Source organism: Ambystoma mexicanum, chromosome 12, assembly GCF_040938575.1.
Source record: "Ambystoma mexicanum isolate Mex_15411 chromosome 12, UKY_AmexF1_1, whole genome shotgun sequence".
Classification (NCBI taxonomy): domain Eukaryota; kingdom Metazoa; phylum Chordata; class Amphibia; order Caudata; family Ambystomatidae; genus Ambystoma; species Ambystoma mexicanum.
Window position 1 is genome coordinate 1,061,554,644 of NC_090936.1, and position 22,697 is coordinate 1,061,577,340.

Here is a 22,697-nt window from a genome sequence, read left to right on the forward strand (position 1 = left end):
GGAAGGGGAACAGAGGGAAGACAGAGACAACGATCTTACTAGGCGAGGTGCGATTTAGATCGCGCAAGTGCAGGGGAGGGGGTCAAGGAAAGTGCAGGGGGAAAGGGGAGTGGGCAGTGCAGTACATAGGATCAACAGTAATAAATAAATAGAATAAATAAAACAGTAGGTAAAAGTGCACCCAGCTTGTGGCAAGTGCAGGGGTAAGTGCAGGCATCAGGTGTCAAGAGCTGGTATGTACTGTAAGGATACTGACACAGCCCCCAAGTACAGGGGTTGCCCGGGAGGCAGTGCAGGGGTTACCCGGGAGGCAGTGCAGGTGTGCACCTGGCGGGGGAGGGGTCCAAGATCAGAGGGTAGCCAGGTGACCAGTGCAGTTTCAGTCAGGAGTTCAGTAGGGGAGAGGAGGAAAGAAAGCAGAAGCAAAGAGGAAGGTCTTGCAATGCTTCCGGAACTGGAGATGGTTCTCCTCAAGTTTCAGGGAGGCTGTTCCAGAGGGAGGTCCCGACCGAAGAAAGAGATCTACCACCAACTAGTTGCTTGGAGAAGCGACTGACCCTGAGGGAGTTGGAGGCGGATGAGCAAAGAGCTTGTGAAGGAAGATGTTTAGGAAGCGAGAGTTGAAGGTATTCAGGCCCCAAGCCCCAGAAGGCCTTGTGGACAATGCAGAGGGTTTTGAACTTAATCCTCGCACCACTTGGAGCCAGTGCAGAGATTTCAGTCCTGGAGGGATACAATCCTTGGGCTTGAGGTCAAGGACAAGTCTCGCCATCCTGTTCTGGATGAGTTGCAGAGGGCGGGGAGTAGAAGCAGGCAGATTTAGAAAGAGGCTGTTGCAGTAGTCCAGCCTAGAGGGAACGAGAGCTCTGGAAACAGTGAGCTTCTGGGGGAAGAAGAGGAAAGGAAGAATACCTCTGAGGAGGTGCGGCTGGTAGTGTGACTTCTTAGAGATGTCAGAGATGTGAGGAGAGAAGGAGAGTGTGGAGTCGAAGATGACCCCGAGGCTTTTAGACTCACAGGTGGGAGAAGGAAGAGGGCCAAGAGAGGCCGGCCAGAGAGCGATAGGAAAGGAGGGAGCAGGTGTGCCGATGAGGAGAACCTCAATCTTACTGGCATTAAGGCAGAGATCATTGGTGGCACACCACTCCTGGATAGTGGACAGATAGTCTGAGATGAGAGTAGGAGAAGAGGTGGCGGAAGGGAGCCGGAAAATGAGCGGAGTGTCATCCGCATAGCAGTGAAAGTTGGGGCAGAGAGAGGCAATGCCGTGGGCAAGAAGTGCCAGGTATTGGTTGAACATCCAGGGAGAGAGGTTAGACCCCTAGGGAACACCACAGGTAGAGATAGAGATAGAGGAGAGGAAGGACCCAAATTAGACCTGGGAGGGTCGATCAGAGAGGAAAGAGGCCTGCCAAGCCAGGGCCTGAGCGGTGATACACAGGTTACCACAGAGACGGTTGAGCAGGATGGCATGGTTGACTGTGTCAAAGGCAGAAGAGAGATCAAGTAAGATGAGGACACAGGGGGTATTGGAGTAAAGGTTTGAGAGCAGGTCTTCACAGATTTTCTTTGTTTAAAATCGAACACATTTTCCTGTGCTGATATAGTGCCAAACATATCATGTAAGCTATTGGAAAAACCTGGATATGTATCTAGAATGGGATTGTTAGTAGTCACCAGAGGAGTGGCCCAAGTCAAGGCTCCTCCAGTGAGGTTTGAGATCATATGTCCAACGTTTGCTCAATCCGTGGAAAAATAGGCGGGTTTGAAGGAAACTAGAACAACACAAGAATTCCTTGAACTTTCTTGGATTCCCATCGAATTTACCTCTGGGGAGGGGTCCCAGAGGTACTTGCAGAGGTAAATGAGTATCTTCGAGCTTTGAAGTTTCACTTCGGCCGTCAGGTTTTTCACACCAGCAAGTAACTGCTGTATCTGCTGGTCCATTGTAAAATAGGCCTCGCTTTCTGTCAAATACACCAAGCGCTCTTACTGTACAATAACAATGGACACTAACCTGTTTGTTGGAACTTCCGTTCAATGTAGTAATAGAAAACCTCCCACACCACACACCGGTCCCTGATATATATGTACAGTGACCTGAGTAGAACCTGGGAAACCCTCCGGGAGAAGAAAACCCACTGTGAGAACAGGATAACAGCAAGGATGGTGCAAACTTGAAGAACTGAAGATAAGGAATCCTGATGGCCCACGTCGGATGAAGGGTCAGAAGGAGCACAGAAAATATGAAAGGAAATACCAGGTGCAAACGAAATTACTTGTAACGGCTCGCAAAGGCAGAGCGAGCGAAATTGAAAATCCAGACATCCTGCGGTGTAATGATGAGGGGAACCAAGGATAGATAAATGCTGCGGTAAGAGAGATGGGAAAGGTGGAGCGAAAGGAGAAGGAATCATAGGATAGCGAGAAAGGTAAGCAAAACTGAAAGGAGCGTAATGTTTCATGAAAGAAGCAACGCATCAGGCTTACAGTGCTTCTGTCAGTTTCTGAGTTGGCAGGTCGCTATCTTCGAAACGACTAGTCTGCTGAAGGCAATCAACAAATGTGTAGCAGATTGGCACCATCTTGGATGATGGATGTAGACATCCGACTCTGATTCTCTTCTACCTGTGCCAAAGGGACCAGGAAGGAGCGTGATTTATGACATGCTGGGGGATACGTGGCCGACCCTGTGAAGATCAGTACGAACGGTTTAGGATCTCTGTAGATTTTGGCATGATGTCCCAGGAGGTACACCTGATAGTGTCAACACCCCCACAGGATGTCAAGTGCCTCTCGCACGATGTATGCATAGTTTTGATTGTTCTTCGTTAGCGCCCGACTGGCAAATACGAAGGGGTGAATCATTCCTTCCTGGTCTGTTTGGGGGAGGACTGCTCCAAGTTGAACTGGACTGACATCCACCAGAAGTTCTGTTTTCCACGCTGTGTTGAAGAATGTCATTGTGGTGTTTGTCACGAGCGAGTTTTTTATTAATCGATACGCTACGATCTGTTGTTTGCCCCACATCCATGGTGCCTCCTTCCGAGTGAGCTCCTGCAGGTGTGCTGCTACCATCGCTAGATCCGGTATGAACTGACTGCTGTACGTGGCCATGCCCATACATCTCCAGACTTCAGTTGCAGTGGTCGGTGGCTTCGCGCTCTTGACATTAGCCTCTTTGGTCCGGTCAGGGGATACTCTGCTTGCATTGAAAACATACCGAACATCTTTGAACGCCAGCTCCTTTTTCCTGAATTCACATTTCTCGGCGTGCATGGTCAGCCATGACCCTCTCAGACATTGTAAAACTGTTGCCAGCCGCATGTTGTGTTCTTCCTCCGATGTGCCGTGTACTAAGATGTCATCGCCGACATTTGTGTTGGTGACCAGGTCTTGCAGCACCTTCCGTATTTCATTTTGGAAGACCTTGACTGCCAACAAAATGCCAAAGTTGAGTCAGCAGTATCTTCAGAGCCCAAGTGAGAGGAGAAGGTTGAGATGTACCTGGACTCCTTGGCCAGCTTGATCTGATGATAGCCTGACCGGAGGTCCAGTTTTCTAAAAATGGTGGCTCCGGTCAAGTCAACAGTGGGTTTTATCTGTCGTTCCTGTTGTAAGGAAGGCATGGTATCAAGACTAGACAGACACAAGTGATCACAGTTCAAGGCTGTTTATTAAACTGTATGCAGGTTGGAAAAACGCCTCATCTAAACCTAAATCTAAGATGGGAGCAAGCTTCGACCATCAAATGAAAATAAGACAGTCCTTGTGGCGTCTTGTCAAAATGAATGGCCTATACTAAAAAAAACTATTGCCAAATCCTTACTGCTAAATATAGAAAGAGTGTGTGATAGGGTTTTCAAAAGAAAAAAGTGTTGACAAATAATATGTCAGGATGTGATTGCAAGGGGTCTCCCTTCCCCACGATTTTGAGCACGGGATAAGGTGGGTCTCCTGAGCGCAGCACACACTCGAGCCTTCCCAGCACCAGTCAACAGTTCCGTTTCAGCTATCAGGCTCTCAAAGGCCAAGTCTATTTACTCTCAAAAGACTCTTGCCTTCGAAGGCCTGAAGTGTTCAACAAACAAACATGAAGTTCTGTTCAACGTATCTCTAGAGTGATGGGTTCACCCTTGGGTCCCCCTCTTCCATGGCACAGACCCCTCTCAAATCTCAGCCTCCCTCTGCCAGGTTCACTATGGCTTTCCTCTTCTTCACAAATCTTAATGTCTTTTTAAACAGTTCCTGTAGACATCCCTCTGCCGGGTTCACCTTTGTCAACACAATGTTTCTTGGGACTTTAGACTTTACCCCTCTTTATCGGCATCCCTCCTTTGGGTTCACTCCTGCCACTTCACATTCACATTTAATTTCAGCGGGATTCACTCTCCTTTGCTTTTCAAATGCTTTTCTCTTCTTGATGCGAGATTCACTTCTCTTGATTTCTTAACAGTTTGTCTGTCAAAGACTTTCGATCATACAGGGATTTTGCTACACCTACTGTATGACCACTTCAACCTGTCTTGGCGGCTCTCCTACGGCCTTCTGGTATCAGTAGTTTCATTCAACATGGGATCAACTAGAGTCTCTCGAGTCAGAACCCACTTGGTGCCGGTCCCCTCTGCAGCTGGTCTTCCCTTAACAATTTTACAGTTCTTTGAACTTTCCTTCACTCTGCCACTTGGTGACTTTCATTCAACACAGTTCAGCTTCTTATTGTTTGACTCCTCGACTCACTGGCTGTGACGAACTCCTTTGGCTTTCTTTGTATCTGGAGTCAAGGACGGTACCACGGTAGCAGGAGTTGTCCTTGTTCTGGCTTATCGGCATAGGCACTCTCACGTTTCCTCTTACGAAGGCTTTGCGGATCTGGGATGGAAAAGGCAAGGTCTCTTCCCTCGTTGTCACACTCTCGGTTCCTGCCGTCTTTCTCATTCTCTTGAACTGCCGGGTCTGGATAGCTGTCTCCTTGTGCGGTCTGCCTTGCTGGTGCAGTTTGCCTTGCTCGTAGTGTGCTCTCGTGCTCCACCTTTTATCCATGTGGGGAAGGGAAAGGGCCGTCATGTGTGTGTGTGGTTCTGGTCAATTGCCTGACTTTGCCTGACCTTCGTATTGGGACATGTCAGGTAAACAGCTCTGGTGTTAGTCTGTTGTCTTTCGTGTTGTGCGAAAGTGTTTATGTCGGAAAAGGGGGGGCGCATTGTTTTCAAATGTCCTACGTGGTGGGATGGGGATAAGGTATTGGAAGAAGGGGGATACCGTGTCTCACCCGTTGGTGTGCCACTCCCACTCCCAAGGACCCCCCCATCCTGGTGATCCTCCCTCACGGGTCCACTCCCAGGAACTGGATCCAATAGCGATGGCCTTGTCCTAGTCACATGTATGACAGAACCCCGGGGGCTAGCTATGGAGACACCTTCAGGTTTCTCACAGTACAGAGGTGTTTATTTATGTGCACTTCATGAAGCCCCACACCGGCCAACCTTCAACTTCATTACCTTCCAAAGGTCCCCCCTTCCACACATTCCAGAACCCTTTGGGCATCATATGGAACTTGGGGGCCGCCAAGTTCCATATAACAACATATGCCCTTTTCAAGTTTTTACAAAATCGAATATTTTGAACAATATGTGAACACATGCAATAACGCTATCCTTATTTGAACACTTTCAAAACACTATACCTTATGTAATTACCTTCAATAGTAGTAATTAGAGCAATGTAAAAATAATAGAAACTTATAACTTTGAGAAAGCACTGGACAATAGCTTACAGGCTCTTAATCTGTGCTCCTTAATGCAACTCTAACATGACATTTCTGTTGTGGAATGTTCCATCGACATTCACCATTCCTATCCAATCTCATTCAGTCACCCTATCCTTACATTTACTGGGAGTAGTTCTAATCCTTGTATTGTGTCGATTCATACTCATTCCTTCCTGCTTCTCCTCCTCTCTACTAACAACACACTCATCATTGCTAGATCTTTCTTGAAACCTCACTTCATTCACCTGACTGTTAGACTTACTCATTGCAGTACCCTTATCAGTAAGGACCTCACATCTGACAACTTTTCAACCTATTCCACCTTCGACCATCATCTAGCTTCACGTGGTGTGATCCACTCTCCACCACTCTCCTGGGTTCAAACTACATCGACTTTCCCTTACTGACCCTGTACAGTTTCCAAACTCTCACCCAGTCTCCCACCTTAGCATTTTCACAAACTGTCGTACCCCTTTTCTCATGATATTTATTCTTATATGCCGACTGATATTTGTGCACTCTCTCAATTATCCAATCTTCATCCGGTATCTTCTCAACCATGGTGGACAAAAATCTGATTTCATATCTCTCCTCCTCATCATCACTAAAGGTGAATTTCCTGTGCTTGGACAGGGAGTGTCTCTGTATGTAGCAATCATTTCCCAGAATATTAGCTCCCAAGGTAAACCGCTCGCCACCGCCACCTTCAAATCCTCTTTTATCAACCTATTTATTCCCTCTACCAGACCCTTGCAAATGAGACAAGTATATTTTAAGGCTAGTAATACTATGTGTTTCTAGGAAAGTTCTCATTTCATTAGATACAAACTGTACCCTGTTGTCACTTACTGTGCATTTTGGAAACCCTTCACGTGCATACACCTCCAGTAAAAAATCTATCCACGTCTTAGTATTCACTAAATTGGCACATTTTATTTCAAACCACCTAGATGTATAATCTGCTGGTACTATCACATTATTTACTCTCATCACTCGCTGCGCACACCTGGCAATTCTTAACTGACATATCCAACATATCATTAATTCTTGGCCCTCAACATTGTTCTCTCAATCTATCTCCTTTTTGTCTACCCAAATGGCCCTGGTAACCATTCACCACAATCATCTGTCTCACTGCTTAGGGAGGAACAGGATTTCCTTTCCTTATCAAAACCCACTCACACAATACCAGTTCATCATTGACCCGTAGTATATACCATCTTGCATTCGGGTTTCTCCAGCCAACCTTCCTGCGTATTTGCTACTACATGCTTCAATTCCTATCATCTTCAACTGCCTTTCTCTACTCTTATTCTGGTACTACCGCACCCACTAAGTCACAAATATATGCTAATTGTTCTTGTTCTCCCTCCGTGGGTTGTCCCATAGGGGGAACCTTGACAAATAGTCTGCCACTAAATTATCTTTCACTTGAAAATGTTCTACTGTGAAATTAAACTCTGAGTATTTGCTAACCACTTTACAATTCGGGGCGTTGCTATTTCCAGTCCTGGAGTGGTAAATAAGTGCACCATAATCACAAGTGGTATTTCCCACAAATACTATCTAAAATACCAAGCTGCCTAGCAGCATGCCCACGCTTCATTCTCAACGACTGAAAATCTCTTCTCACATTCACTAGCAAATGCAATAGACATTTCATTCCTCCATTGTCTTTGGCTCAACAGTTCACCTATGCCTCTTTGACCAGCATCTATCAGCAAGAATGTTCTTGCCCCCACTTCCTACCTATACAGAGTTGTAGCTTTTGCAATAGCTTCTTTAATGTCTATAAATGCTTCCTTCATCTGGTCTGACCACCTAAAATGTTCACCCTTCTTCAAAACTTGCCTCAATTCAGCCGTTCTTTCAGAAAAATTGGGAATGAACTCTGTAGAGAACTCTACCAACCCCAGAAATGATTTCAACTGCTCTTTATTTTCTAGCTCACTTACCCCTCTCATCGCTTCTACCATTTCTGGTTTAGGTTTTGATCCTTCACCAGTCAGCACATGACCCAAGTACATAACCTTAGTCATCTTAAACTTGCACTTTTTCACCATCAATCCTGCCTCCCTCAAAGTCTCCAACACATGCACCAACAACCGTTCATGCTCTACTTCCAATGTACACACCAAGATGTCTGTCATAGCGACGCGTTTGCTGCTATCGCATCAATGGGTGCATGGACGTTCGCATATGCTATTATCCTAGACCGGCATTTTGATTACAAGTGTAGTCTTTTTCAAAATGACACCTGCGGCCACGCTCCATCCTATTTTGTTTTCCAGGACATGCAGCGGCCTGTATTGCAACTCTCTGCTTTCCCCTTTCTGGGTAAGATGCTCCTTGTTTTGTTCTCCCTCCTGTGCCTCCCTGCTTATCCTCCTGATTCCTTCATTTGCCTTGTTCCACTGCTCTGTTTTCCCAGCTATTCTCCTTATCTTCAGTTTGTTCCAGTATCCTGAGTTACTTAACTTGCGTCACCATTTTCCATTGATCCTTTGAACCCTGCTTCATATCTTCTCGGTTGATTCTTCTGATTCCTGTTGGATACTTGCAAGACTCTGGATTTACCACCACTGCTGACTCCTTTGGGGGTTTCTGTGCCTATCATGGCTTTTCCCCTTTGAGGTTCACCCCCTCAGACCACCTGTTAGATGGAAAGGGGTCAATTTGCTTGGATGAATACACCACAGAACAACAGTTCTGACCTGTCTCATTAGGCAGACATTGTGGTGGCTGGAAGGGACAGACTATGGGCCTCATTACGAGGCAGGCGGAAAGGGTTTAACGGCGCCGGTAAAGGTGCTGGTGCCATTAATCCCATTGCGCCCTATTACGGGGTTCCCTTGCGGGACCCGCTCGGAATGTCTAGCCAGACCAGACGTCCTTTGCGGGTACCGCAAGGGGACCAGGGAGCTAACAACGGGCCTGTTATTAACAGGCCCGTTAGCTCCCTCCCCATTCCCATTGAGCCCTACGGGGGCTGAAATGGGAATTGGGATGTGTTCCCTGAATGGGGAAATACCAGGTCCTCCAAGGTTGGAATGGCCTGGTATTTCCCCATTCAGGGACCACAGACCGGGACCCGAGTTTGGAGGCAGCCATGCCCTTATTAAGGGCATGGCTGCCTCCAAACTCGTAATGAGGTCCTATATCTCTTCACTGAATGTCTCAACACCAAACACAAGAGCACTAAAAAGACACAAAGGGAGTACTTGACAGAAGAACCATCACATGTCACAGGCGAGAATGTCATCTTGAAAACAATGTATGCCCTTGCTTCCCATAAACAGATTCTCCATAGTTCTCTGGAAGACAGCACCTAACGAGGCCTGACCAAATGGAATCCCTTGTACTGATAGGCCCCCATGGGTGTTATAAACTAAGTAATGAACCGTGGAGCAATGTGCAATTCTATCTGGTGATATTCAGATGATGAATGTTTGGTTGAAAACGGTTCCACGTGTTAATATCCCTGCAAAAATATTGCCATACAAAAATATTGCCATATTTTTGTGGCGATATTAAGGCATGGATCCTGTGGGGGACACCCCTGCATTATTTTTAAAGGAGCGGTGGACACCCCTGCAATCCCTGCTCCCAAAAAAACACAAAATTATCCCCCCAAAAATATCGCATATGGCCATTCCAGACAACCATATATACGGCAATATTTTTGGTGGGGATAATATGTAGTGATACCTTGAAAACCACCTAATTCTTCCCATAGTAGACATTTTGTTCATATTTGGAAGAGGATAGCGGTCTACCCATATTAGCTTGTTGACAGCTCTACATAGAAGGGGTGTATCGGCCACTTTTACTCCCTAAAAATAAGCAAATGTGCCCAAAAAATAAATATAGGGAGTACAAATACTCCCACCAAAAAATAAGAAATGAGCAGATAGGAACTTGTGCTCCTGTTTTCACCCACACAGCTACATGGATATGCTTTGATCAGTGTACATAGTTGCACAGAAATAGACTACTATTATTACTGCCTGATACGCAGAGGTAAACATGCCTCTTTTAATCTGTATGAAAAACTAGGTACAAAGAAAGAATGTGTATTACAAAACATTCAATTTTTCAGTTAAAACTATTTTTTACTCGCTTAGAAAAAATACACCCATTGGGAATTGGACTTAATTTTTTATTCCCCAAAAAATAATTTTACTCCCAACTCTAAAAAATAGGGAGTGAAATATTCACACATCAAAATCTTATCTGGAGCACTGCTTGTTGACATCTTGCAGATCTAGCCACATCCGTATCCTTCCATCAGATTTCTGTGTTATTACAATGGTTGACAACCATTCACTCAACTCAATTGATTGTATTATCTCTTCCGCACACAGTTTTAAAATTCTTGTTCCAACTCGCCCCTCAAACTCAATAGAACTTGTCCCCACTTTATGTACCGTAGGTACAGCACCATATTTCAATCTAATTCTAAGACTAAAGCTTTCAAACATTCCAATACAATCCCTAACACTACTGGTAATTTCATTACCACCTCTTCCCCATAATTGCTTCCCGACGAAAAAACGTGCATTTGATTCTCCTGCACAGGCTTAAGTCCATCTTTAAATGTGAATGGCACTGGTGTATTCATCCAAGCAAATTGACCCCTTTCCCTCTAACATAAACCTTTCCCTAATCATTTGATCACCTATGCGTATATCACATTACTCATAACACAAAATGTGAACGGGTGCTCCTCCATATGCAGATGGATAAATGTCATTTTCTCTTAATTCCTCACTGCCTCTCCTTATGCCAGCTTAGTAACTGTTTGAGGCACCAATTTATACAGTGATCCAGAATCCACCATTGTGGTGAATGGTTACCATGCACACTTGTATGTCATTCACTATAACATGTTTCAAAGAAGGTCAATATGGTCCCTCTTCTTCTTCTTTTTCTGTGCTTGTTGTGCTCAGGGACCCCCAACCGGCCCATGGAGTCAGGGTTTGCCCTGAAGCACTTTAAGACAAGATAGCAGCACCCTTGAGATGGATGGGGGTGCAGATTAATACTCCAACACCAAATCAATAATGACAACTCGACGGTTTGGCAAAGGGAGTCCGTTTAATGACAAGTACAAAAAACGGGGAGTTATGAATATCAGCAGTGGCGCGATCGTCCTTCTCGCTTCAACTCCAACAAACTTCATAAAAATCATAACATTTATACTGAAAACTCGTCACCATTGACGTGTAACACTCAAAAGTTGGCATGCAATTCTATTGGTTCAGGAAAGGTACCTTTAATATAGGTACTATATCTGCATATGGTAACATAGTGAGGGGATTGGGCAAACACTGTCAGGTGGGGCCTCTAAGCCCTTCCTTTAAAATGGCTACTGCAGACGTCACTAAAAGTATGACGTCCTATTGGTTCTACTAACTATAGGACCCTAGATTACTTGGTCCATTGTGATTGGGTTGGCACCAACCCCATGCATACTTTTCCACTTTGCTTAGCAGCACGCAGAATGGTCGGCCAGGTGCGGGGTGCCCCATGGTTCCCCAGCCTTCCTTCAACTATTGTTACAATCAATCATCACTTTAATAGCTATGTGTCAATTATTTCACTGTGGTTGGCCTCAAGACTGCATCTCCTGTCTGGAAAAGTTCTGATATCTTCACCTGGCCTGCTGCCATGCGTAGGTGTGAACTCTCGCTTCTTCTTGCTCGGCTGGTCACGTGATTCAGACACCGTGAATTTGCCTCTTTTCCACATAATTTGTGTATTTGATTTTCGTTTCACCCACCACCTGCCTCGTCCTCTTATCTTGACCTTTCAGAAGCAGGATATTCTGTTCTTAGTTTCCTTTAATTGTAGCTACTGTTGGTCTCTTCTACTGATACAACCTTGGCTTTCCTGGCACGAGTTGCCTCTGCTGAGTTTCGTTTCAGTTGCTTCTTCTCGATTTTTGCTAAATATGAAGCTTTCCTCGTGTGGCCTTAGTAACCTTGGGTTGATTCTGCTCCTTGTGCAAAGTGGAAGTATACTTATAAAACGTACTTCTTTGAGGTAGATTATGTATAGTGGCGCTTGCCACACTATCTTTCTACTAAGCATAGCAAGCGGCACAGTTTTCTTAGCTTTCTTGCAGTTCCAACATATGTACATATGTAAACTTAGAAAGTGTCCCTAGTAGCATCACTGTGTTAAAGTTGAACTTAGAAATTGTCCTTAATAGAGTCACTGTGTTAAAGTTGAACTGAGAAAGTGTCCCCAATAGCGTCACTGTGTTCAAGTTGAACTTAGAAAGTGTACCTAATAGCGTCACTGTGTTAAAGTTGAACTTAGAAAGTGTGCCCTAATAGCGTCACTGTGTTAAAGTTGAATCTAGAAAGTGTCCCTAATAGCATCACTGTGTTAAAGTTGAACTTAGAAAGTGTCCCCTAATAGCGTCACAAAGTTGAAATGAGAAGGTATTCCAAACACCATTGTGTGCCTGGTCGCATACACTTTACTGATTACCACAATATCACACTACTACGCTTACTCTCTCCTATACACCACCATTCAACTAGAACACAGCAGTACTATGACACATTCGGTAAAGCTGTTCTCTTACTAACATGACTTATCAAACTACCCATCATCCTAATAAAAACAGCTAGCTAGCGCATACTGGCTAGTTTACGCGTCTCCTCAGGCCTAACACAGCCAGAACTCAGTCTGGATGTCCACCCTCCAGACTGAACACATTTAACTAAGCTCCTCAGCACCACACCTACCACTAAGAAGCAGCTATCATGCAACAACCACACAAGCTGCACACATACCTGATGCGCCCACGCACTTTACGACTCGCTCTCTCTCTCAACTGACTTGAACTGCGGTTCCCGAGGGTGTTCAACCTACCAGCGCCTTGAGATCATACCAATGATACATAAGGCGCTATACAAATGCAAAAATAACATAATAACATAAACTGGTTGAATATCTTTGTCATGCTCACAGCTTAAGCTTCTTACATTTGACATTGTCCTTTCATTTTAGGTACACAATATCCTTGTTCATGGCGTTTCATCTCTTTACGTCATTCTCAGGTCGTCATTTCTTCTATATGTGAGTCAGTCCGGGTTCTTGTGACGTCACCATTCAACTGCACTTAGACGATCTTCATTTCGGTTAATTTGTTGATAGGGTTTCCTCAATGGATACCTCATTGTCCATGGTTTCCTTGGTACTGGTACTTCAATAGGCATTGCTCTTCTGATGGGCACTGGGCAGAGCCCCACTGCGGCTCTCTGCTGGTTTATTTGCTCATCATACATCACATATTTCGGTGTGAACGTTCCTGGTACTTCAAAATGCACGGTTGGAGTGCGGGCTGTATTTGGGACCTCCTCTACACTCCCCCCTCTGGGCGATTCATCGACCACTTTCACCTCCTTCTTTGGATCCGTCTTCTTTGATTCCTCTGTATTCGCCTTTACTTCATGGCCTGGGTCCATTCTTTCTTCATCTTCTGGGTCTATGCATGATGGTCTGAGGAAATGTCTCTTTGGGGTCCATGGGGGTCATTACAAGGTGGGCAGTAAGGGATACCGGGCACCAGTAAGGAGACTGGTGCCGGTAATCCCTTACCGCCCTACTACAAGGTCCCTTAGCGGGTCCCACCAGCAACGGCTGGTCTGACCAGCCGTTACGGATGGGACCCGTTAAGGGACCAGGGCACAAATAACGGGCTTGACATTCGCGAGCCCGTTATTTAGTTTAGTTTAGTTTAGTTTGTTTATTTATAAAGCGCATCCGAACCCTCAGGTAACTGAGCGCATAATCATGTGTACAGCAGAGTTACATATAGTTACACGAGCATCATAGTACAACAGACAGAACGTACATTAGTCCAGGCTCTGAATGTTACATACAAGAGTAGAATATACCAAGAAAAGTATGTACAGAGAATATGCAAAAAAAGAAAAAAGTTACAGTGGCTAAAGTGGACCGGTTACAGGTTGGTCCTGAATAGGCTGTAGGTGGAGTGAACATTACTACAGGTAGAGAGCGGCGGCTAGCTAGTCATGTCGGTGAGAGTCTGGCTGTTTAGGCTAGTAGCCATGATTTTACCATGGCTCTGAATGGCCAGAATGCGGCTTCAGATCTAATTGTAGTGGGGAGGGTGTTCCAACATTGTGCTGCAAGCACTGGAAAACTGGAGCCCCCTGCACCCTCCCCATTCCCATTGAGTCCTCTGGGGGCTCAAATGGGAATGGCATTTTCAATGGGGACTTCGGTCCCGCAAAGGTCAGACTACACTGGTAAGTCCCAATTGAACTATATCGGTGCCGGACCCGTTATTGGTGGCAGTCATGGCGCAAATCGAGCCATGACTACCGCCAACCTCGGAATGAGGACCCATATCTTTATGACTCCTTTTAGACTTCCTGCTGTTCTTACGTTTTTGTCTTTGTTCCACGTCATTAGTTGACACTGTCCATTTGGGCTGGAGTAAACACATCGTCCCACATAATTTCTATGCTTCTTTGGATATAGAAACGTGGTTCCTTCAGGTGCATGAATGCTGGCCTTCACAAAGTCTCTTATTTCTTCATCAGTCAAGTCTTTGGGTTTCATTCCTGGCTTGACATCAATCATGATCTTCATCCCAATGGCTTTTTTCGCAGTTTTCTGGCACTGAGAGATTATTATCTTCATAACACAGAATCCTAGCAATATCATCACTAGCAGGGCTCCCAGGAACTTGAATGCATCTGACATCCATTGTGTAACCCATGAGAATAGTGATCCAAACCAAATGTCATCATCAACTTCGTCAGTTTCATCAATCATCTGATTCTGTAGCTTCGTCAGCATAGCTTCTGTTAGAGTTCCATTTTCTTCATCGTGAGATGGTATAAATGTGCAACATGAGCCTCCGATTTTTGCACAAACACTTCCATCCAGAGCTGTGATCATGTCAAGTACATATCTGTTCTGGAGAGTCATCAGTCGGATTGCCCTTATCGCCTCCTTGATTGCGTTGAATCCTTTTATGGTCGTGTTGATGGTCTGCAGTAACTCCCATCTGGTTATCTGCAACCATTTAGTATTTGCTCCAACTTGAAATCTTGGCATGAATATTGTTGTGAACAGTGATGAGGTAAGGATGAGCATCCTGTATTCATATGGGATTGCATGAAAAGCTTCTTCCGATTTGGCAGAAAAGTAATTTTCTCTCTTCATTCTATTCAGCAGTTCCACAGATCTCTTCTTCCTCAGGTGAGCATCTGCTTTCGGGAAACTGTCAATGTTCAGGTCCCTTTTCGGGATCACCAACGCTGGAACGTGGACATACACTATTGTGCATATACCTCCCCAGTTTCTTGGTAGTCTGATGTATGCTTTGGATCCACATGCCCAATAATGATCCATAATTACTGCAGTTCCATGCACCATTCCTGGGACGTCAAAAACCCGTCCACAGTTCTGATTCCCTCCCATCTTTCTTGTGCCATTATTCCTGAAGAATTTTGGGCTTTCCAGTGGCACAATCTGCAAGGGTCCTCCTCTGTCTTCGACCCATGTCAGCAGTTTTGCAAGCTTTAGCCATAATGGAATGCATCCATTTCGCACTATGTTGATGGTAGGCTCATAGTGACCGAAGACCATCCATGCTCTGCATATCACTACTCCTTTCTCCCATCCGTCTGGTGAAAGCACTGTTCCCCAAATCTGCATTTGGCTCTGTTCTTCCATCTCTGAGTTTTTCCTTATGAACATTTAGCTTCTGGTTTGCTTCTCTTCTGATTTCTGCTCCTTTAACTCCAGGCTTCTTGTATCTGATCACAATTTGTTTTGTCTTTCCATTGTTTCTTGTCTTTATGTCCTGGACATAATCGTCTTCATTAGGATCGGTTGCTTCAGTTGCCCACTTCAGTGAGGCATCACTACCCATGAACTGGCCTCTGGTCTTGCACATTGCTACGTGTGAAAGACAGTGTGCAGTTTGGACATCAATTTCTACAGCTACGAAGATCTTGGTCTTTCCCATGCTGTATAGTAGGAGTGCACAAACAAAGCATTCCACTTCTGAACTCCGTCTTCCAACTTCTTTCATATGCTGGTACCATCTGTTGTTTCCCAAATGTGCTGTGATGTCCAAGTATTCGTCTAGTCCGCTGTCATCTCTGTGTATACTTCTCTTGACTCTTAATGTTTTCATGTAGTTTGCTAAAACTACACCCCTGAATGCATCTGTATGGCTCTTTCTTGCTGGAGGATTCTCAGGTATCCTGATCCATGGTGCAGGCCTTCTCATCTGTGCCATTTGAGTAGACAAAAGTCTGGCAGTTCTTTCCTTGTCCTCTTTTATCTTTTTTCTTCTGGTTAGAAATGCCCATATCCACTCTGGTACTGGTCTAATACATGGCTGCATTGTAGGACTTGTACTTGTCCCTTTCACTGGAACATATGTGTTTGGCAATATTGTCTCTGTGGGTTTATTCTGCGACTCCTCTTGTCTGTTCAGCAGTTCAGCCTTTTCCATTTGCCTTTTCACTTCATTTGTAGTGAATCTTCTCATAGTAGGCAGTCTTTTCTTCTCCCATACTTTGGATTGTGGTTTTGCAGTTGCTGACACTAGGCCTGATGTGTGTGCATTCAGTGTTTGCATGTGTGTGGTTGTCAGTAACCTTTTTTCATTCATACTCTGCCGACCCTGTCTCTGGCTTTTCGATTTGCTTGTTAACACAAGTGTGTGTGTCATTGCTAATCACATCCATCTCGAGTTCATTCATTCCACCATCAAATCTTCTAGGGACTGGAATGACTATGTAAGGTCTGGGTGCCTTTGTGGGCTTCATGCGTGCATCATTAGGTGGGTGCACTGGAATCGGAACACTTTGTGTACCAATAAAGAATGCAGTTCTGATCGTCAATGACAGTAAAAAAATGATGAATATAATACATAAATACATTATGCCTCTGCAGGTCAATCGGCAGCATTTACTTCCAGAAAAGTATGGATGTCTTTCCTTCTGCGGGAGGACGAGACTGCTGCTCTGGATCCCCATCTCGATCATTTGTTGAAATATGCACATTTTAAATAAAACCTGCAAGCAATGTTATCTCTGGATTCTGTTTGTGAGTTGCAGGTACTAAACACTTGTCCCCCTTTGTCTTGAACAAGGAATTGTCTATTATTTCTGGATACAGTTCTCTTGCTAGGCTGTGGGAAATCAGGCAATAATTCAGCAGGTCTCTTTACTGTGCATGTTCAAAATATACTAACTCCTGTCTGTGCCTCTGATTTGCTTCATTCCTGAAGACATGGTGTGTCCTTGTCAATATAAAAATGAGAAATGAAATCTCTGGCACTGCTCTCTCGATCTGTCCCTCGTTGGAAAGTTTAAAATCTTCTCAAATAGTTTGTTGATGGTTAGAAAGTTCCACTTGCATCACGATACCATGTAAGAGCATACCCATCTGTGTAGAATTAACTGGCTCTCTGATGAATGTGAGGACTTCAACATCTACAGGTCTCTCCACAAGCTCTGGAAAATCTGCGATTAGGCAAAAGAAGACATTACTCGCCAACCTGCTGTCTTTTGGTGACAGGGACATTTGTCCTGTCTTTGCTGTAGTTTGGGACGGTTGGCTCTCACTTACTGTGAACAGTCTCTGCAATTTTGGTGTGCGTGAAGAGCTACTTGCATCACAATACCATTTAGGATTATGCTCAGACGTTCTGTATTTGCTGGATCTCGAAGAAAGGTCAGCACGTCTGTAGTTCTTCTGACAAGATCTGGATAGTCTTCAATTAGGCTAAAGAACAGTACGTTGTTAAGCCTATTCGCTTCTTCCTCCACTTGGGACATTCGGTTATTCATTGCTGTGTTCAGGAAGTAGGAGGAACTGTTCTGCAATTACAGTAAGCAGCCTCCCTATAGTCTTTTTGTTTTCAGGATCTTGAAGAAAGTCAGTGATATTGCTGAGCCTCCCCACCAGTGATGGGTACGATCTTAGCACTAGATCGAAATATGATAGTACATCTTTGGTGATGTCGCTACTGTGGGACACCATAAGTAATTCCGAACAAGGTCTCTGTGGAAAGAATCTGGGTACTGTATTTTCTTCCAATTTATGTGTCCTCGCTCGCTCCTCGATCAAAATTTGGCATATTCTTTCCTACTCAAGGCTTCAGTGTGCCTCAGTCCAAAGTTCAAAGTCGACAGACTATGTTGTGGCTTATGATTTCAATTTTCTTCTTCACCCTACAACTAGGATGCACAGGATGTCCGTTCTTATGTCCTTATCCCCTTTTTTGCTCAGAGGAATGTCCAAAATGAAGCCACAAGTTTTTAACAAAATTCCTTTGTCTTTACTTTGCTGCTGCTCATGCGTCCTTGTTCCTCGTCATAGATCTTGTCTGCATGTGCTGTGGTTCTTCCCTGTCGTCTGTAGTCTCTTCGCGGTGGGGTGCAGGCAGGGGGCCTTCTCCGATGTATGGCTTGATGCCGCCCAAAAAGATCCAAGCTCTTCTTCCTTGTAGCTTCACTGCAGAGGGAGTGCAGTCTTCCACTGTAAATGGACCGTTAAATCTTGGCTCGTCCCACCTTTTCCTCGTATGATTCTTTACCAGGACGGTATCTCCAGGGAAGATGGATGGAAGACATAGGGCCTCATTACGAGTCAGGTGAAATGGGTTTCTGGGGTCCGCTAATGGGTGCAGACCCGTTATTCCCATTCCGCTTGATTACGAGGTCCCCTCATGGGACCCGGTAAGGACGCCTGGTAAAACCAGGCATCGTTACTGGGTTCCGCGAGGGGACCAGGGAGCTAACAACGGGCCGGTCGTAATTGGCCCGTTGTTAGCCCCCTCCCCCATTCCCATTGAGCCCTATGGGGGCTCAAATGGGAATGGGGATGGTCTGGGCCTGGGTTTCCTGAGGGAGGAATTTCCAGGCCCTCCAAACTCAGAATGGCCCGATAATTCCCCATTCAGGGAACCCGGACCCGGAACCGGTTTTGGAGGCAGCCATGCCGCCAATAGCGGCATGGCTACCGCCAAACCCGTAATGAGGCCCATAGTCCTTGAGCTGTGTCTGCAGTAAAATCTCCTTCTGTGTTCTGTGTTGCCCTGCACCCTTTTTGTCGTCGCTGCAGCTGGCCTGAAATTACAGTAAGGCAAGATGTCATTGTCAGTGGAGTGCGCATTCTTCTTCCTGTGGCTATTTCCTGTGGCGTAAAATGATGGTCGGAACCGGGTTGGTTCCTGATTGCATACAGTGCCAAAGGGAGGCAGTGCAACCATCCCTTTCTTAGAGTAAGCTTCAACTTGGCTATCCTTTCCTTTAATAAGCCGTTGAGCTTCTCACAGATCCCGTTACCTTGCGGATGATACGCCGACAGGAACTTGTTCTTTATACCAAGCAAGCTAATCTGCTCAAAAACTTAATTTACAAAGTGAGTCCCGTTATCTGATCTCATGACTTTGCATACCCCCCCACCTGGGGAATACCTCTCTCACTAGGAATTTGGCCGCACAGGTAGAGTCTGGGTATGTACATGGACCTGCTTCTATCCCAACAATTAGATACCTGTACCCGTTGCATACTTGAATCATATAGACGTAATCGACATGCAAGTGCTGAAAAGGTCCATTTGGCCTTGGGATGACTCCTCTGATTACTTTTAGTGTGTGCCCCGCTGTGAACTGTTGGCAAATTATACAGTTCACCATAAAAAATGCAACAAGCTCGGCTAAGTTCGGTATGAATCAGTCTTCCGCGAGTGTTGCTGCTAGATTCTCTTTTGTCTTGTGTGCTGAATAGTGTAACTGTTCTAGCGCTATTTTTAACAGGGCTACAGGCATTACTGGTTAACCAGTGCTGTCTTGTCGCCACAAGCTTTCGCAGGGGTTTAAAGAACACCCCTGCCGCTTCCATAAGTTCTTCTCCTCTGTGGTGCCTCCCCTTGGAGTTCTGGTATGTGCTTGTCCCTCATTATTATAACTCTCAGCCTCACTCCGTGCAACAATCATTTTCTCATGTACATTTGTGACTTCCACATCCATCATCATCTCGCCCTTGGATGCCATACGCTTGGCTTCTGTGTCTGCTGCTTGATTTTCTCGTGAGATAAAATCTGTCCCCTTGGTGTGGGCGGCGCATTTCACGACCGCTATGCCCACTGGGAGCTGTAGTGCCTTGATCAACCTGTCCAATAGGGCTGCGTGCTGCACTGGTGTACCGTCCGCTCGGAGGTAGCCCCTCCTTTTCCAGCATGCTAAGCCTGCGTGCACTGTCGATGTCACATAGGCAGTCACTGTACACTGTTACTTCCTGGTCTGCGTGATTCTCAATCGCGAGGATCAATGACAATAATTCTGCAGCATGTGCTGAGTAATGAGATGGTAATTGTGCACTAAGAAGCACTCGAAATGCTCAGTTTGCTGTGTGTTTCATCACAGCAGCGCCTGTATCTTTGTCCATCGCTTTGATAGATTCTTGAAGAACCGTCAATGAAGACCATTTCTCCTTCTGCCAATGCATTTTCTTTCACTCTGGGAATCTCATCATAGAAATGTTCATAATTCACACAGTCATGTATTGGCTCTCCTTCAGTGACTGGCTCGGCTATGAACATAGCTGGGTTCACTATTTTGCATCAGACTATTTTAATTGAAGGATTCGATATGATCACTTCATAAGCAGAAGCTCTCTGAGATGTTAGTGTGTCCTTCAGTTTCTCTAGAATAGCAAATAGCGAGTGCTCGACGTACAATGGGCCTCATTCCGAGTATGGCGGTAAGGGATAGCGGCCACCGGTAACGAGACCGGTGGCGGTGATCCCTTACCGCCATACTCCGAGTTCCCTTTGCGCCCTCGCCCTTAACGCCTGCTTTGAGCAGGTGTTAAAGTCGAGGGCGCAAAGGGGCCTCCAAGCCAATAACGGTGACCATAATGAACGGTCACCGTTATTTGCATCTTCCCCATTCCCATTGAGCCCTATGGGGGCTCATTTGGGAATGGGGAAGAGCCTTGGTGAATGGGGAATTACCGCCCCGCCAACCTTGGAATGGGGCGGTAATTCCGCCATCCACCAAGGCGCTGCTGGTCCGGGTACGGCGTCAACCAAGGCGTTAATAGCGCCATTGGTTAGCGCCGTACTCGGAATGAGGCCCAATGTCATTGAGCATCCCATTACAATGGTACTAGCCTTCTCGATGGCAAACGCTGCAGCAGCTAAACTTTATTCGCAAGGGAAATGGCTTCTCATCACTGGGTCCAAATTTCCACTATAATATGCCATGGGCGTGTACCCCAATGTGGTTCTCTGTGTGAGCACTGCTGTCATAACGCTGCCATTTGTGTGTAAAAACAGGTAGAATTCCTCTGCATAATTGGGAATCCCTAAAACTGGTGCCATGCAAATGGCTGTTTTGAGTTCAGCAAATCCTTCCTACATGGTCTCAGACCATTCAATCTTTTCTTTCGTCACTTGTGCCTTCTTTAGGGCCTGAAGCAACGGTTTGGTGTACGAGCTGTAGTCAAAAACCCAGGTTCTGACATAATTGCAAAGGCCTAAGAAACTCTGAATCTGCTTTACCGTGTGTGGCTTTGCTGTGTTCAGTATGAATTCAGCTCTTTCTGGGGTAACTCTTTTCCCCTCATGTGAGATCAGCTGACCTATGTATAGCACATCTTGTTGACAATATTGTAACTTATCTTTGTCAACCTTATATCCTTTCTCAGACAATATAGTCAATAGTTGAACAGAATTGTGTCTGCATTGCTCCTCTGCCGTGCTACAAATTAAGATGTCATCCACATATTGTAAGACAACACTTTCTAATGCAATATTGCTTAGGTCCATCTGCAGGACTCTGTTAAAAATAAAATAGAAGGAGACTCACAGTACCTCTGGGGTAGCCTCGTGCTTTTCAGATGCATCTGTCTGAACGTAAATGACGTCAGATCTTGTGAGTCATTGTGCAATGGGATTGAGAAAAATGCATTTTTCAAGTCAATCACTGTGAAATATTTTGCCTCAACAGGTATATTACATAGAAGTGTAGCCGGTTTCGGGACTAAAGGGAGCTCGGCTTCAACAATATCATTTATCAGCCTCAGAATTTGAATTAGCCTCCAAGACCCTCCCTTTCATTTCTTGATAGGGTAAACTGCAGTATTGCATGACCACTCTGACGTCACTAAGATGCCCTGCTCCATCATAGCCGAAATTGTCTTAAAAATTCCTTCATCTGCCTCTTTGGACATGGGGTATTGCTGTGCTTTTGGAAGAATTGCTCCTGGCTTCAGTTTGATTTTCACTTCTCCAACTCCTTTCAATAAGCCTACGTCATAGGGGCCTGTGGTCCACACTGAGACAGGCACCTGGGCCATTTCTTCTTCGAAATATTCAGGACGGTTCTGTGCCAGCATCATTCTCTGAGGCACTTCTCTTGTGATCATTCTCGCCCAAAAGGTGAGGTTCACCTCAACTGCTGTTTCTCCCTCATCTGCTTGCTCATCAAACAGATCATCATCAGTGACATCAGTCAATCTGTTACGCTCACCTGACTCCCACGGAGGCGCAGGTCTGGTTTGGAGTGTTGTTGCTTCTTCTATGGTGAAGCGCAGGACCCGGAAGATGGACTGGACCGGACCTTCGAATCTGGCTTGTCTGGCTCGCAGGAATATCTTTCTGTATGTGAAAAGGGAGTATTAACAATCTGCGGGAGAAAGTATAAGCCTCCCGCTCCCTTCTCACCCCTCTACAAAACCCTCCTGCGACCCCCACGTGAAGTCTCACCTTAGGGTTTGAAAGGTTGAGCTCTCCATCCTGCTTCTCATGCAGGGGTGGTTGTATCCAGTTACTTCACTGGGATTTTGATTGTAGAGGGTTCAAGTTTTGTTTTCCCGGTATAGTACCGTAAGGATTCTGTTAATGAGTA